Source organism: Notamacropus eugenii, chromosome 1 (genome assembly GCF_028372415.1).
Source record: "Notamacropus eugenii isolate mMacEug1 chromosome 1, mMacEug1.pri_v2, whole genome shotgun sequence".
NCBI lineage: Eukaryota > Metazoa > Chordata > Mammalia > Diprotodontia > Macropodidae > Notamacropus > Notamacropus eugenii.
The window spans coordinates 56,393,907-56,411,638 of NC_092872.1; the positions used below are offsets into that span (position 1 = coordinate 56,393,907).

The following is a 17,732-nucleotide window of genomic DNA, read 5'->3' on the forward strand; positions in this document are numbered from 1 at the left end:
TTTTTGAACCATAGAGTATGGCAGGGGTAATATATAATACATAATTAATACATAATCCAAGGTAAACCAGAGAGTGGAGGGCTTTGAAAGCTAGAGAGGTTTCTCTCTTAATTGATAAGTCTTAACCACACTTCAGGAAACTCAGTTTGTCAGCAGTGTGTTGGATGAACTAGAACATGGAGGAAGAAGACCCACTGGGGGCGTTGCGGTAATCTAGGGGAGAGGTACAAAGGTTGGGATGGCAATGGCAAGATCCGCGGGGTGACGGGGAGTGAGCCGTAGGGCATGATGCCAAGGCTGGGAGCCAGGGCCATCTCCCATAGAGGACGGGGCGTCAGAAGGACTCTTCCATCGAAGTCCAGCCAGGCTCCACGGCACGAGGTCGGACCCCGGCAAGGTTGGCCCCCAGCAGCTCCACGAGGGCACGGGAGGGAGTTATGGAATCGCGAGCCTTGGCACGTGCGTGCGGACCAGTGAACACAGAGGGGCGCCGCTGCGGTCCGGCAGGAATTTGGGGGGTCAGGAGATGAATTTGGCAGGCGCGTCCAGCTCGGTCCCTGCGTTTCGGAGGCACGTTGCCCTGGTGCGCGAAGCTTCCTCCTCGTCACCCCAGGACTGGGGCGGGGGGCCGGCAAAAACCGGGGAGCTCGAGCCCTTGGGGCTCTTGATAGGCCCTCCTGCTGCCCTGCATGAACCCCGAGACTAAAGCCTAGGAGAGGGGCCTCTTTATATAAAGACACGTGCGGCAGACCCGGGTGTCTCCGCTTTTAAGGAAGTCGCTCGGTAGGGTGTGTTTAGTTTATCGATCACTACCCCGGGGGGGGCTCAAGGAATCCAAGCTTTTGTTCTAAGTAAGTAAAATGGTGAGTTCTCGGTGTTTGCGTGAATTCCCGAGAACTGGACTTAAATGTTTCTTCCCAGCATTGTCATTTTTCTTTTGGCCGCACTGTGCTAGGAGATGAACTCCCTCAATAATCTGCTTTTTAAAAACTGCAAAGGAAATAAAAGGGCGAGCCGGTCGGACGCTTAATCTGTAACCCTGGGAAGCCGAGCAGAAAGGTGGGGGAGGGGCGCGGGAGAGCCTGGCGGCCCTGAGGCGGAGAGGGAGGGGCGCCGCCTCCGGCTCAGGTTCCCCCGGCGGCGAGGCCGGGCCAGGCCGGGGAGGTAGAGCCAGGCCGGGGAGGTAGGGCCAGGCCGGGGGGGTAGGGCCAGGCCGGGGGGGTAGGGCCAGGCCGGGGAGGTAGGGCCAGGCCGGGGGGGTAGGGCCAGGCCGGGGAGGTAGGGCCAGGCCGGGGAGGTAGGGCCAGGCCGGGGAGGTAGGGCCAGGCCGGGGGGGGTAGGGCCAGGCCGGGGAGGTAGGGCCAGGCCGGGGAGGTAGGGCCAGGCCGGGGAGGTAGAGCTAGGCCCCTCTCCCGGCCTGGGCGGCGCTGCCGCCGAGAGGATCTTTAAACACGCCCACTCGTGGGGCCGCTAAACCGGACTGGGGGGAGCAGCAGAACCCAGGAGGGGGCGGGCGATCGAATTACTGACATTCTCAGGGCCCAGTCAGCAGCGTGGTAAGAGACCGCCCAGGGTGGGCCGAGCATGGGAGGGATCGGACGCGTGGCTATTTTAACTCTTTTGGCTCAGATCGGATGCTTTACGGCTGGGTTGTGGAGGGGGGAGGCAGAGAGGAGTGGGAAATATGACTACGTCCCCCGAATTCACGAAGGAAATCCTGCGGGGAGGAAAGCACGAGTGGGAGCTCCGGACTGCGTACAGACAAGCGCGACTAGGGAGCTAGAGGAGGGGGAGGGGGAAAGGCAGGAGGACTGGGGAGTTGGAAGGAGGGGCAGCAGGCAGCCAATGCCCGGCCGCCTTGGGGGTCAGGTGATGTGTTACTAGGCAGATTCTCTTTAGGCTTAGCCGTCGGAGAGCCGGTTTCCCTTCTCTTTTCTGCTTTCTTCTCCTTTCCTTTCCCAACGCCTTGATTCTCTCGGGAATGTGCGGACACTGAGCAAGGCGTGTTCCAGCGAAGCGTTTGCTCGGTGGGGGGGCCGAGGGTCGAGCCCCCAGGAACTGAAAAGCCCGGGGGGGGGCTGGTTTCCCCTAATTGCGCCTGCGCACCCGTTCGACACTCGAATGTCAGTGCCCCTGGCGAGGCTGGCACGGGCGCTTGGGCGAGGGTCCGATGGAGGGCCCTGACAACGCAGGGCTCCCCCTATCGATCCCTGGCCCAGAGTCCCTGGTCCTGTGGGCCTCCCGCGGTCCTCTCTCAAGGAGGAGGTGTCGGGAGTTGAGCGCAGTGTCCAGTTCCCGAGCCACACAAGCCAGCCCTGTCTGCCACAGGGCAGCCTTTGTCTAGGCTTCGAGCCTGCATACCTGGCTCCGGCCGCCCGCCCTCTGCTGCCTCTGGCCACAGACACATTTGTGAAGGCAGGAAGCTGAACCTTTAGACACAGAGAAAATCGACTTAGTTGGAAGTAGATTATATTTTCTCCTGGAGACAGGGTTTTTAAGTTCCATTTTTTACATTTTACAAAATGTAGAACTTAGTTTGTTGGATTTTATGTTTATAGGTAACTGTGCTGAAGATTTGTCACCAGCAGTTAAAATTTAAATCCTGGGACAATTGTCATAAAATTGGGAAAAACCCTAGAAAGACACTTAAGGCCCCAAATCGATTTTTCATATTGTAAAGGAATATGTGATGTCAGTGATTATTAGGATATAAGCCTTGGGCTCCTTGGTTCTTGGTTTATAGGGATTGCCTTGGGTTTAGTTACGCTTACAGTCTTTTTTCCTTTCATAGACTTAAAAAAATTCAAGGAGGGCCTGTTGGTCAAATTTGCAGAGCAGTAACTAAGGAGCTTTGCTACTCATAAATTGGGATCTAGTTAACAGGTTTGGTGCCCAGGCTGTTGTTTTGGGGTCCTGAAAACAGAACAAGTAAGATAGATTACTCAGGGAATCAGAATGTACCCCATCTATCAGATTCATTTCATTTGGCTCAGGTATATCACCTCTTCTTTCGTCCTTCAGAGTTCTACCCTTCCCCCAGAAGCCCTCCCTCACTCAAATCAAAGTCAGCTGCAAGTCATGCCATCATCTTGATGTCATGGTCCTCTTCGAGAATGAAAGATAAACATAACCTACCTTGGCCTTTCATCCATAAGATTTGACATTTCTTTGATTCTACCTTTAGGGTTCTAGGTTCTAGGTTTCCCTCACCAACTGCTATTTACATTATCCTCCAGGAGACACAGTGCCTCTAGAACTTGTTATAAAAGCAGTTTCCTTGGATATGATTCCTTTCTCTGCAAGAATGAAGCAACCCTAGGAGACAAATATACCACAAATACTGGACCATACAGAGTATTCCTACAGGGGCAGACTGATCTCCAAGTCTGAGTGAGTTACCATGATGGATAAGGGGCCATTGTGATGTTCCTCACATGAAGAATCTGGCAGCCAGTAGAAAACAGGAAGGAATCACTAACATGGTTCTAAGGGAACCGTTAACCAGTATCTAGAGGAGAATGGAGTTCTTGCTACAAAGTCTTTGGCCTATTTCTTACCCATACAGATGCCTAGCCCTGAAGGTTAGGAACATCCAGAGCATACAGACCAGAAACAGCTACAAGTGGCTCCAACTTTCCCAAAGGCCTACAGGAGTGTTAAGAAAAAGGAGTCAAGGAGACAGGTGAACTTTTTCTTTTCTTTAGCCACAAACGATGGATCCCATTGGACACAGAGTTGAGTGTTCCCAAGTGACAGATGGAGCCCTTCTCCATAAATAGGATAACTGAGGCTACCCTCTAATGCCATTTAAAGAGTTTTACATGGATTAGCCATAGCACAGTTGACCCTATGGACTTGTTTGCTTAACAGCATTAGGGTTATATTCCAGTATAGGCAAACAGTTGAGTCATCAGGGATACATATAAACAATTCAAAACAGCTGATCAACAAAATGAGATGTGTTTCATTTCAGTTCCATGAATAGCATTTGTTTGCTCTATGGTAACTTAAAAAAAGATAAAATTTTTGATATTTGACAAAATGTATTCTTCTGAAGGTCATGCAGGTCATACCTTAAACTTGCTTAAACTTCATATTCTGGTCATTCAGTATGACGATTCAACAAACATTGATTAAGCATCCACTTTTTATAGAGCATTGTGATACATCCTGGAAGAGAGAGAATTTGGATAAGGTCATTGCCTTCATAGACCTTACAGTTTGTCAGGAAGATATTATGCATAAACAGATAACCAAGGTGCATAGCAAAGTACCATATGAGACCTGAAAGAAAAGTAGTTCCCAACTGGGATGATTTGCTCAGGGAAGACTCCATGGAGGAAGCAGAATTGGATTTGGATTTTAAAGAATTAGTGAATGAGGGTAGGAAATTTTCACTCAAACTTGCCATCCCCTCCAGCTATCATCGTATTCATCCTTTGTACCCCTAAGTCCTTAGAAAAGTCTTTACTCTATTTTTTCACTGCCTACTCACTCTTCAGCCCCTTTAGGTTTTACTTCTGTTCTCTTCTGTCTGCTGAAATTGTCTTGTCGAAGTTCACCAGTGATCTAATGGCTGAATCTTAAAGGCTAATCTAATGACCTTTTCCTTGTGTTCATTTTCCTTGACCTTTCTGTAGTATTTGGCACCATTGATTACCCCCTCTTCATTTGGTTTCCATGACACTATTTATCTTCCTACCTCTCACTACTCCTGTCTGTTTTGCTTGATCATCATTTTCTCCTGGCCTGATAAATTTAAGTGTCTTCCAAGTCTCTGTCCTAGGTCAAAGTCTCCTCTCCTTCAGTTCTTTTTATCTTGATCTTATCAGGTCTGATGTTTTATTATTGCCTCTATACAAAAAATTCTGTTTCTATATTTCTAGCCCTAATAGTTCTCCTGAACACTAGTTTTGCATCTCATTTGCATCTCCAAATGCTTGTTTAATATGTCTACATAGATGCAGAATCTCCAATTCAACAGGTCCAAAATGGAACTAATTTTTACCCTAAACCTTCCCCTTCTCCAAATTTCTTATTTCTCTTGAAAGTACCACCTTCTTCCTAGTCACCTAGGCTTGAAACTTCTGGGATATCTTTGCCTATTTGATCTCCCCTTGCCACTAGATCCGGTCATTTCACAGTCCTGTCAGTTGTCCCTCTCCAGCATCTCTTGTGTAGGTTTCCTCTTCATCTCTCATGCTACTACCATACCTCATCATCTCTCATCTTGACTATTGTAATTGTTTCCCAATTGGTCTCCATGCTGATGGTCTCCTGTCTTTCCGACTCTTCCTTGGTACAGCTGCAAAATAATCTACACCTATATCTGACCATGACACTCCTTTGTTTAAAAACCTCCAGGGATTCTCAATACCACTTGGATAATAAGAAAACTCCTTGTCATTTATGATTCTCTGCAGCTTGATGTCAACATGCTGCCTAACCTTGTTTAGAAGTTGTTGGCCATGACCCAGATGCAACATTCTATCCCCTGCCTCCATATAGTCATCCAGGATGTAATGCAATTCTTTCTCATTTCAGAACTGTTCCCATTTCAGAAAGTCCAGTTCAGCATTTAGGTTCAACAGAAACGTATGTGCAAGACACTATAACTTGGCACTGGGATTACAGAGACAAAAATGGAATGGGTCCTGCCCTCAAAGAGGAGATAGTCTACTGGGGTCATAAGACATATACACAAATAAAAGGTAGGGAATTAGAACAAACAGCAATCTAAACAAGGTGCTTTAGGGATAATTGAGGAGGGAAAGAACTTTCAGTGGAAGGGATCAGAGAAGCCTGCCCAGAGGAGGGGTTACCTAAGCTGAGCTTTGAGGAAGGACAAGGATTGTGTTCATCCTTCATTGCTGTAGAAGACCATGCCATCAGAGAAATGATGACATGACTTACACTTGACTTTGTTTTGAGTGAGGGAGGGCCATGCAGGTCACCAGCCTCACTTCTTCTCCTGAGCCACCAGAATCCAGTGACCAGATATTCATCAGGATGACTGGAGATGACCCAGAATGCACTGGGAGATGTTGGGCCCCTTAGGCCAAGGTCTTTGCAGGTAGCTCACTTAGGGTGAGGCAGTGCGCATTCGTTGAATAAACCTGTTTAAGAAGTAGCCAGGGCATGGCCCCTTTAATTAGGCCAAGAAAAAGAAAGACATCAGGCTGGGTGGGAAACAGCAACAATTACTATTGATAATCACTCTAAAGCTAGGAGGGTCCAGAGGAGCCCTTAGGCAGGAGACCACTGGCGTCCCACCTTCTGAGTGAAGTAGGTTTAAAGTTTTGGGAGAGGACAAGACAGGACAGGACAGGGGAAAGGAAAGGAAAAGAAAGGAAAGTAAAGGAGCCAAGTCAACTGGGCATCTTTTGGCCCTCCAAATTTACCTTTCTTTGGAGAGGAGAATGACGGGGAGGGGGAGGCAGACAGGAGAGGAGGGGTTGAGTGACCCAGCTAGCTGAGTCCCCATTCAGCTAGCTGTGTCTACTCACAGGATTGTGTTCGAGAAGGACAAGGATACCAGAACGGAAAGATGAGGAAGGAAGGGATTCCTGGCATGAGAAGTGGGTTGTGTAAATGCATAAAGCAAAGAAACTGGGTGCTGATTTCAAGGAATAGCTAGTGGTCCAGTGTGCCTTGACTGTAGAGTGTATGAGGGTAAAAATATAATAAGTTTTTTATACAAATAAGTTTGGAAAGGTTAAGTTGGAGCAACAGTGGCAAGAACTTGGAATGCTAAGCTAAAAACTTTGTATTTTAACTAAGTTGGAGCTGATGAAGGAGAGTTACATGGTCACATCTATTCCTTAGGAAGATTATTTTGGCAACTATGTGAAGAAAGGATTGGACAGGGGAGATAGCAGAGCCTGGGAAGCTATTACACTTAGGAAGCTATTAGAATAATCCTGGTCAGTGATGATGATGAGAGTCTGAAATAGGGTAATAACATTGTGGGTGGAGAGGAGACCTGTTTTAAAGGTAATATCAACATGTCAGCAACTGATTGGAAATGGTAGATAAGAAAGAATAAAGAATCAGTGATGACTGAGGATTCAGATATGCGTTCCTAGAAGAACAGAAATAGGAAAGTGTGAAGGAAGGGATGTGCTGAGGATTCAAGGTAAAGAGTTCAGTATTGTACATATTGAGTTTCAGATGCTGGCAGAACTGTAGGCTCTTGGCCAGGTGGAAATGTTAAGTAGACTCTTAGACTGATGTCCAGGAAAGAGGATGCGTGTAGGGCATGTTCAAGAGACAGAGAGTGGGCCAGTTTGGCTGGAGTACCTATAGTATAGGATAAGACCAGAAAGGTCAGGTGGAATCAAATTGTAAAATGTCTAGAATACCTGGTAAAGGAATCTGAATTTTACTTAGTATTCAGGAGCCATTGAGAATTCTTTAGTGACATGAACAAATCATTGCATAAAGAAGATTAGTTTGATGATTAGTACAAAGAATAAATTAAAAAGGGAAAAGAGTAAAGGCTGTGATGTCTATTGGGGTAGTTTAGATCACTGAAGCTATGTCAGGGTGGTGGCTGTGGGAACAAAGAAGAGAAGGATGTGAGATATATTGTTGAGGTAGATTCAACAGAACTAGGTAACCCACTGGAAGGGAGAGATAAAAGAGTCAAAGATAATACTAAAAGTTCAAATATGAGAGACTGAGTGAACAGTACTACCTGTAAGTAGAATCAGAAATGAGGGAAGAGGTTTAGGGGAAAAGGTAATAAACTTTGGTTCAGATGTTGTTGTTGTTAATGTGTTGTGTTTGTCCTTCGTTCTTGAAGAGGATCATGACATCAGGAAATGATGACATGACTTGCAGTTGACTTGGATTTGAGTGAGGGAGAGCTGTGCAAGGTCACCAGCCTCACCTTCTCCTCCAGAGCTATCTGGGGCCAGTGACCACATATTCATCAGGATGACAGGAGATGGCCCAGGATGCAATGGAAGACCCTGGCCCTTTTAGGCTAAGGCCTTTTCAGGTACTCACTTTGAGTAAGTTAATGCCCATTCAGTGAATAGGCCTCTTTAAGAAGTGAGTCAAGGGATGACCCTTTTAATAAAAAAAAAAATCAAACTGGAAGGGGTGCTGGCCAAAAGAGAAACAGTTCCTACTATTTACGTTCACTCTGTGCTAGGAGGGCAGGGACTTACTGTTGTCCAATATTTGAGCTACAGAATGAATTGGGTTTAAGGCTTGGTCAGATATGTTAAGTGTGAGGTGCTGGTGGGACATTCAGATAGAAATGTCCTGTTGTCAGTTTCATTTCTGGGGCTTGAAAGGAGAGACTAAGGCTAAAGAGAGAGACTTGGGAGTCACCTATGTATTAGTGATAGTTGATATTGTGGGGGTGGATATGATTGTGAAGGGACAGAGAGAGAAGAAAAGAATGCCAAGGGCAGAACCTTGGGGAACACTCTCTTTCAGGGGTTTGGAAGAGGTCAAGGAGATGATGAAGGAACCAAAGAAGGAGCAATTAAAGATAAGATACCCAGAAGAAGAAAAAAGAGAATACTCAGGAGGAACAGATGGTAACAGTGTCATGGGTTGGACAGAAGAAGAGAAGGAGAAAACGTCATTGGATATAGTTCTGGGAAAGTAACTGGTGACCTTGAACAGGGTAGTTTCAGTAGAGTGGCGGGAATGAAACAAAATTGCAAGTGTTTTAGGAGAGAGTAAGTTATTAGGCAATGGAGACATTGGGTGCTGATAACTTTCTTAAAAGATTTGGCAGTAAAGAAAAAGGGTCTAGGGAAAGCTTTTTTTTTTTTCTAAATATATAAAAGGTACCTGAACATGTTTATAGGCAGTAAGGGAAAAATTGAAAATATGTGACACAATAGGGAGGAGAAGGGGTGAGATCAATGATGTGAATAAAAAGAACTTTAGGGAGAAGTAAAGATGTCTTATTCTGAAGGCAAGGAGAGGGTGTTTGTACTAAGAAGTTTAGGGGAGTGAAGGAGGGGAGATGAGTGAGCTCCATTTGTATGATTTGAGTCTTCTCAGTGAAGTAGGAATTATCCAGGAAATTTGGTCTGAGAATAGAAACTGTGCTGGGCAGGATACTTTTAGGGCTGAGAGTGGTTTGGATGAGAGTTTTCGATGATCCATTTGTATCTTGATCTTTAGAGGACAAGGATTGAGATTGAGATTGTGTTCAAGGATTTGGTTCTGACCTGAGAAATAGGCCAACATAATAGGTCGTATAAATGAAATAGTACAAGGAATTCCTTCAACCCTTAAAAACTTTACTGATGAAATAGAGCCTTGAAAATCCAAGTACCAGTGGATCAGTCATGCACATCTAACCTATAGCCTTTGGATCTGGATTTTGGGCATATGAAGAGTGAGCCCAGCACTGACTCTTAAACATCTCTTGCCTAGTGAATTGAAGTAGCACCAGGCACCAGGGGCACTGAGGCTCACTGTGCCTTCTCTCTTCATGGCCTGTGCCCAGGGCAGCCAGAAGAACACTATATTCATTTTTGTAGTAGGATTTTCCATCCACTCCACCCTTCCTCAGACAGGGATTTAAACACAAGTTTACCCAAGTGTTGTACATGGCTTAACATTATTTGTTTCTCTCTTATAGCCTCCATGTGTTCAGAATTCCTGAAGATTGCTTATGGGGGTAACTTCCTCATATATGACTTCTTCCTTTATAAGAAAGGAATCTGTGGGACAGAGTCTACTGGAAGTGCCTGACCATGCTTAGTATGGGTGCAGGAGCCAAGTGGTCATGGAGGACGAGGATATTTGATGAAGGGCCATTGCAATACTCCAGACATGGAGGACTTGGCATCCAGTTGGAAATGGGAAACAATTGCCAGCACACTTGGGAGGAAGTGAAGGATCTATTCAGCAGCATAAAGCATATTTTTGGCTCTTTGGATGTGAGGCACTGAAGCATGTACCAGGACTTTCTGGGGGTCAAGGAACAAGGACAAAGGAAGTTAACCACAGCCTCTGAATACCAAGCATACCAAGGTAGAGGATGCTAAGTATACTTTTTCTTAAGTCTAACCAAGAAATATGTGGTAAAACTCTGCCTCCCCAAAAATGTTATCAGTAATAGGAGGGGTTTAGATTCAAAGGCCTCTAAGATCTCTTCCAGCTCTAACCCTCCTGTGGCAATATAAATCAAAATGTGATTGAGAGTACTTTTAAAAGTGTAATATTTTCTATTACTGCCTTTTTATGGTACTTTTATGATTACAGACTCATAATATCTCTTTTGATCCTCATGACTTGTGAAGTAGGTAGTGTAAGTTTTATTACCTTCATTTTTCAAATGAGGAAACTGAGGCTTAGAGAAGTGAAGGAACTTTCCCAAGGCCACACAAATAATAATATAGCCCAGGCCCAAGTCCAGGAAGGTTTCTACTACACTGTAGGGATAACACAGTGTAAAAGGATGAAGTAACCTGAATGGAGAGCACCACATTGGGGCAGATGGTGTAGTTAGTGAGCCTCATTAGCAGAGTTCTGAAAGGCAGAGGCACAGAGATCTTTCACAGGTCCTATACTGGGCTGAAATGGAAGTAAGAAATTTGATGGCAGTCATTTTGAACCTGTGGGAATGGTGAAGATGGTAGAAAGTGCTACGAATGAAATGGTTGAGGGCCAGCTGCCTTTAGGGTATCAGCTGGCTGAGGGCTAGAGTCCCTTTATCTCCTGTATAAGCTTAGGGAGGAGTACAGTAGTTGTATTTTCTCCTTGATCTTATCATTGTTGATTGAGCAGTTCTCGGCCCTTTGTATAGTTTGCTGTGTATTTTGTTGAAGGTAGCAGCCATTAGAAGGCACTTTATTGCCTTTCTCCTCAAACTCTTACTAAGAATCTTCTTGTTTCACAGCAGGACTATTTCAGGGCCAGGTCATGACCTCTCACAAGGAAATAGTAATTCAATTCAGTGAATGTTTATTAGCACAAACTGTGCTTGTGTGCACTGTACTCCAGTTGTATGAGATCCAAAGCTTGGCTCTTACGTGGATACAGCCTTCAGGAGGACAGTGTATATGTTTGTGTGTAGGGGAAAATCGGCTTACACATACACAAATAATTTTTTGTTGGCTGTTTACTCATTTCAGTCGTGTCTGACTCTTCATGACCCCATTTGGGATTTTCTTGGCAGAGAGTCTAGAATGGTTTGCCATTTTCTTCTCCAGCTCATTTTTACAGATGAGAAACTCTGGCTCACAGAGTTAAGTGACTTGCCCAGGGTCACACAGCTAGTACATGGCTGAGGCCAGACTTGAACTCTCAAAGAGGAATCTTTCTGATTTTAAATCCAGTTCTCTATCTACTGTGCCACCTAGCTGCCTACACACAAATAACTACAATCCAATATAATACAAGACTAGAAATCCCAAGTGGCATGTGATGTCTAAGGGAATAAGGTGGTACTGACCAGAGGATGGGAAATGAGGAAGAGAGTCTGAATCAGGTGATGTTTGAGTTAGGTTTTAAAATATGGGTTGGAGTTCGACAGATGGGAAGGGGTAGGAGGGGAATTCCATTCATAAAGAGCAGTGTGAACACAGGAACAGAGGCAAGAAAGGAGGATGCGTATGGGGGAGCGTTTATCCATACCAGATATATATTGAGGGGAATGTTAGATGAAATCAGGCCAGAACGGCAGGGTGTCATCATGATATTGAGCAGAGTCTCGGATGCCAAGCTGAAGAATGTTCCTCAGAAGCTGACTTCAGATCAGCCAGTGGAGGATTTTTTGAACAGAGAAGTGACATAAATAGATGTTTGCATAATGAAGATTCATGGCATGTAGTGAAGAATGAATTGGAGGAAGAGGAAGCTAGAAAAGGGCAGACCCCTTAGGAAGTTTATTGTAGCAGATTAGTGAATTACTGGGGTGGTGGCAATAAGAATACAGAGGAGGCAGCAGATGCAAGGCATATTGTGGAAGTGGAATTAATAGGTCTTGTTAACTGATTAGTGAGAGAGAGGGAAGAGTCACAAAGAACACAGACTTCCAGCCTAGGGTAGGAGATAAGCTTAATTGGTGCCACTGAACACATCAGTGAAGTCAGGAGGAGAGAGTATGAAGAAAATGTAGGCTGTTGAGAAATCTCATGTGCATCTATAAGCAAGGTATCCCAAAAGTCTTCATATAAATTAACTTAATTTTTGAAAAGAATTTCTCTTTTAAAGCTTTAAGCTATTAGAGCTTAAAACTTCATCAAGATTTTTGGGACACACTGTATTTAAGCTACTGCCAGGTTAAACAGGAATGACTGTATATGGTAAAAAAAAAAAAAAAAAAAAAGCTTTTGGGGCAGCTAGGTGGCATGGTGAATAGAGCACCGGCTCTGGAGTCAGGAGGACCTGAGTTCAAATTTGGCCTCAGACGCTTGACACTTAATAGCTGTGTGACCTCGGGCAAGTCATTCAACCCCAATTGCATTGCTTCCCCCCTCCAAAAGAAAAAAAAAGAAGCATTCTCTGTCCACCATTCTGCTGTCTCACTTTAGCTTCTTCAATTCACCTCATACCCATCTGCAAAACTGATCTTCAAATGTCACCTTTTATCATGTTTTCCCCTTGCTCAAGAGCCATGGTCTTCCTGCCACTCAATCCAACAAATATTTATTTAGCATATACTGAATGCTAGGCACTAGAGGGGAAGGTGTGGAACAGGAGTGGGGAACCTGTGGCCTCTGCCACATGTGGCCCTCTAGGTCCTCAAGGGTAGCCCTTTGAATCCAAACTTCACATAACAAACCCCCTTAATAACAGAATTTGTTCTATAAAACTTGGACTCAGTCAAAAGGCCTCACCCAAGGACCTGGAAGGTCACATGTGGCCTTGAGGCTGCAGGTTCCCCACCCCTGGTATAGAATTTAGAGAAGACGTGTCTCTTGACTTCATGTAGCACTTAGGTGACACCTGGTACGTGCTTATATAAATGCTTGTTTCCTTCCTTCCTTTGTGTATATGTCATATCCGCTTCTAAACTATAAGCTCCTTGAGGGTTGGGACTGTGTCTGATCAAACTTTGTGTCTTCCCTGCGGTAGATACTGGATATATGTTGTGGTTGAATTGAATTGATGGGCCAAATTTTCCATAAAGCCAGCTGCATATGCCTAAAGGAGTCTTTTAACTGAGAACATTGTGGAATCTTCAGTAATAAATATAGACCAAGAGTTACCAAGAGTTGACCCTTTTTCCTTGGCCTCCTGGCACTTAGGGGCTCAATCCCTTCTGTCCACCTCTAACATATTTATAAGCTTACGAAAGAATGATGAAAACTGCTAATCAGTCTCTCAAACCTGTTTGCTTCTGCCTGGGGTTCTAAGTCCACCTGGTTGTCCCAAACACTCCTAGAGTTTCTTATTCGTTGCAACACCCTTGCCATTTGCTGAGTAGAGTCTCAGCACCTGACACATTACTACCCATTCCTTCAATATCTCTATCCTTCCTTCCCTCCATACTGAATCACAGTTTCAGAGTTGAAAGGGACTTCAAAGTGCGTTTGGTCCCACTCCAAGCCTGAACAAGAGTCCTCTCTGCCTCACTTGCAACACATGACCATCCAGCCTTTATACTCCAATGAGGAAGAACCAGCCACCTCCCAATGTAACCCCTTCTGCTTTTAGATAGCTCTAATTGTTCAGAGATTTTTCCTTACATCAAGCCTAAATTTTCATCTCTAACATTCAAACACAGTTCCCAGGTTTGCCCTTGAGGCCAACCAAAATGAGTCTGGTCCTTCTGTATAATACCCTCCCAAGTACATCGATGATCGCTACTTTGTTCCCCTGAAGCCTCCCAATCTCCCCATATCCAGGTTAAAATATCCATTTCCTTTTACTCAGGGGGCTTTTAACCTGGAATCCATAAACTTGTTTTTTATTAAATATTTTTTTTAGAGGGGTAAGTCAAAGCAATTGGGATTAAGTGATTTGCCCAAGGTCACACTGCTGGTAAGTGTCAAGTATCTGGGGTCGGATTTGAACTCAGGTACTCCTGACTCCAGGGCCCGTGCTTTATTCACGGAGCCACCTAGCTGCCCCCTATAAAATATTTTGATAAATGTTTTAATATAATTGATTTCCTGTGTAACCTTATGTATTTTATTGTATGCACTTAAAAACACTATTCTGAGAACATATCCATAGGCTTCACCAGACTATTGGAAGGATCCAAAGGATATGAGGGTTTAAGAGCTCCTGCTTTAACCCGTCTTCCAATGGCAGACCCTCTGGGCCCTTCACCAGCCTGGTTGCCTTCTTTTGGATACTTGCCAGTTTATCAGTGTCCTTAAAATGTGATGCTTAGCTCTATAAATGTTGTTAATTGTCATGACCAAGAAATGAGAATTTGGCAATGAGGGGGTTGTGCAATGAGGCACCAAACCTAACTGGATTCAGAAATGTGCTAAGGCAATAGTTTTGTGAATGTGCAATATGAGAAAACATTTCTTTTTTCTTGTCAACTTAGTAACCATCAACAAAAACAAATATTCAAAGACAAAAGCAAAATTTTAAAAATATGAAAAAAGTGTCCTGTTATTTACAGTTTTTGAAGTATGCGTTTATAATTAACGAAAAAGTCTTGTTTGTTCCTCTGTCCCATTTTGAACTTTTAAAAAAAGAGAGACCCCTTCTAACAAAAGAGAACTGAAAAGGCTGGATGCTTCTTGGCTACTTACACTGCCACAACTCAAATTTGGGTCTGACTTCTGGACTGACAGGGTTAGTCAGTGCCCTGTTTCTCCCCTTTGACCCTTCTGACATACACAGTCTAGCTTGAAGTTCATCCTGTGTTCTATCTAACTGTGCTGCTTGAGCTTTCCTTGAGACACTTCCCCATTTAAGGAATTCCCCAAGTCTTATTAGAGGGGCAGGTACAACTCCATCTACAAGAAGGAAAAGGCCATGGGGCACAAATGATGGAGAATGGGATTCAAGCTGGACCCCTAAAAGGACCCCAAAGCCCTTGAACCAAGTCTCTGGCATTTGCCTGAGGCACTTAGTCCATCCCAGTATAATCCTTTTGACTGCCCTTTCACTGTGACCCACAGTCTGCACCTGGCCCCACCCCAGGCTATTTCTCCATTCCTTAATTCCATCTAAACCTCTTCTCTGTCACCTCCCAGTCACCCCAGACTACTTTGCCACTCCTCCATCACAACCAAATCTTCCCACAGTCTTTCTGTATAAAAGGTTCTTCTTGCTTCCATTAAAGGACTCAGATTCCTTAACAACTTGGTTTGCTTGCATTAGCAATACAAAGGCTCAGATTCTTAAAACCTGGCCAATAGAGTGGATTCTTAAAGTCTTGCTTACCTCACCCCATCTATTAATAAGCCTTGTCTCTGACTGAAAGAAGGCTGGAGTCAAATTCTTTCAAGGCAGAACCCATGCCTTTTGCCCTAGAATTTCAGGGTTCCCAGCATCCCTAGACTATAACACAAAGAGTACTGGAAGTGCCATAACCATGTCCAATCCTGGTACAGGAACCAGGGGTTCATAGAGGGCAAAAGGTACTGTGTATGATGAGGGAACGTTGCCATTCTCCAGACATGGAGGACTTGGCAGCCAGGAGAAAATCACCACTTGCACAAAAAGATCCAGATACTTCTAGGACAGAGTGGAGGATCTGTTTGGGTACATTGACAATTTGTTATCTTCTCAGGTACCTTGCATTGAAGCCTTTACCAGAATCCTCCAAGGGAAATGACCAATGGACAAGGGCCTCAGCCACAGCCTCTGTCCCTGGAAAAGCATCATGTCAAATATTCCATGGTGGAGACAGGTGAGGTCACTTTTTCCCTGAATAAAGTATACAGATGGTTCCTGTTGGCCACTGACATGATTGTGCCTTGTCTTTCTTCCCTTCCCCTGTCCCCTAAGCAGAACCTCTTAGGGCGAATCAAAGTTGTTTCCATGTTAATTTAGCTGGTATAGGTGATATGATGTTGTAGGGCTGCCTCCTAGGGCCTGAATCTAGGACAGTGGAAGAACCTAAGCTACAATAGCTAATGATGGCACAGTGTTGGAGCCCCAGCTCAACTGGACTAAAAGTGGAGGACCCATACTAGTAGATGTGCCCTTTCTACAAATTTCATCTTTGGTCTCTTTCCCCATTTTTCTATTCCATTGGCATTTTTTCTTCTCTCTACCTTTTACCTTCTTCTCCATCTCCTCTCCCTTTGGACAAGAACTAAGTAAGCCCTGATGCAGCTTTCCTCATCTTCACTACAGGGTTTTGTTAGCACACAAAGGAAAGCTTTCTTTCCATTGTATTTTTAAGTAGAGTAATTTACAGAATCAGAGAACGTTACAATTTGAAGAAACATTAATGATTACCTAACCCAACCCATTCATTTTAAAGATTAGGAAGTTGAGGCTCAGAGAAGGAAAATGACTTGCTCAATTTTGTAGAGAAACAACTGGCAAAGACAGTCTTAGTCCTGCTGGTCCAGCTCTCCACTATACCATACTTCTCGAAGTATGTTGTGGTGAATTTACAAAAAGGCCATGGTCTGAAAAGGGTCCGACATCCTGCTCTGGTGGATGGCACATTAAACCAGACGCTAAGTAGTGCCACCATTGAGTTGTATGATCTTGAGCAAGTTATTTCACCCCTCTGGACAAAGCTATTCCATCTGTAAAGTAGGGGTAGTAACCTAGGGGTGTTATAAGGATGTTTATTTCAGTACTTCCAAGATATATTACTGTAATCATATAGATTCTTCCTTCATCAACACAGATCACAATCCTCTGTACCTTAGTAGGAGGTCCTCATGTTGCTTTGGCCAGAACTTAATCACCTTGGAACCAACCTGATGACTAGTTTGAACTTAGCTTAGATGGTTCTTGGATGATAGATAGACAGTCTAGTCTTTGGTCTACTGGCATAGCTGTCAACAGCCCAGGGACTCCCAGTCTACCTAGAATAAGGCCTTGGAGGACTAGTAGAGGAGGAAAAAAATTAAATGATGCAATTATTATTATCATTATAACAAGAACAACAATGATAATGCAATTTGTAGCACCTCAATTTCTTTCAAAGCCCTTTCAAATGTATTGCTTCTATGGTCCTTTCCTCACCACAACCCTGAGAAGTAGGCAGTATCCTTACCACCATGTTCCAATTTAGGAAACTGAGGGGGAGACAGGGGAAGGGAGTTGCCCCTGGCCACATAGCAAGGAATTGGCAGAGCTGGGATTCAGATCTGGCCTTTGCTTCCAAGGCTGGTATTGTGTGCATTCATCACCCTGCCAAGTAGTGGGGAGGGGAGGAAGAGCACAGAAACATACTGAACAGTAACGCTAGTAACCTTTGCCTAATGCAGTAAGGTTTACAAAGTCCTAGTGGAGAATCTATTTTGCTTGATGATGCCTATTTATGACAAAGGCTTTGTTTTTCTTTTATTCTTGTCGATGGGGGGAGAGGAAAGAGAGAAAATAAGTGCTTGTTAATTGAAAAATAAAATAAAATGAAAAAATTTACAAAGCTTCTCCTTCATATCCACCCTAGGATCTCAGCAATAAGACATAATCATGTTGGGGACAAGTGAGTATACATGGAGATAGAAAGCAAAGTGAATGGCTTATGCCAAGTTTTGTAAACTTAGGAGCTCCGGCTTCCCCTTAGCTATAATCATGCCACCTAAGTTTGCTTTAGGAGTTTTATTATCCAAAGAATTCCTGAGGATTTATTATGAAGGCAAGATCCTGGTATA

The 17,732-nt window shown here is 44.4% G+C and overlaps 2 long non-coding RNA genes across 16 annotated transcripts in view; one reads left to right on the plus strand and one right to left on the minus strand.

Moving 5' to 3' along the window:
• On the minus strand, positions 1–3,221 carry LOC140500244 (uncharacterized). Of its 2 annotated transcripts, XR_011965668.1 has the most exons (3): positions 3,136–3,221; positions 1,531–2,429; positions 1–990 (listed from the first exon to the last, which is right to left on the minus strand). It is a non-coding gene; the product is annotated as an uncharacterized lncRNA (long non-coding RNA). The 2 variants fall into 2 exon arrangements; XR_011965667.1 differs by having other exon boundaries at positions 1–2,429.
• Positions 7–17,732, plus strand: part of LOC140500220 (uncharacterized) — a 68,839-nt gene continuing 51,113 nt past the window's right edge. For 5 of the 14 annotated variants that reach the window (XR_011965662.1, XR_011965663.1, XR_011965661.1 and 2 more), the window contains exons 1-3: positions 977–1,059; positions 9,614–10,008; positions 15,680–15,799. This is a non-coding gene — a long non-coding RNA (uncharacterized lncRNA). The other 9 variants (XR_011965653.1, XR_011965664.1, XR_011965648.1 and 6 more) reach the window with 9 other exon arrangements.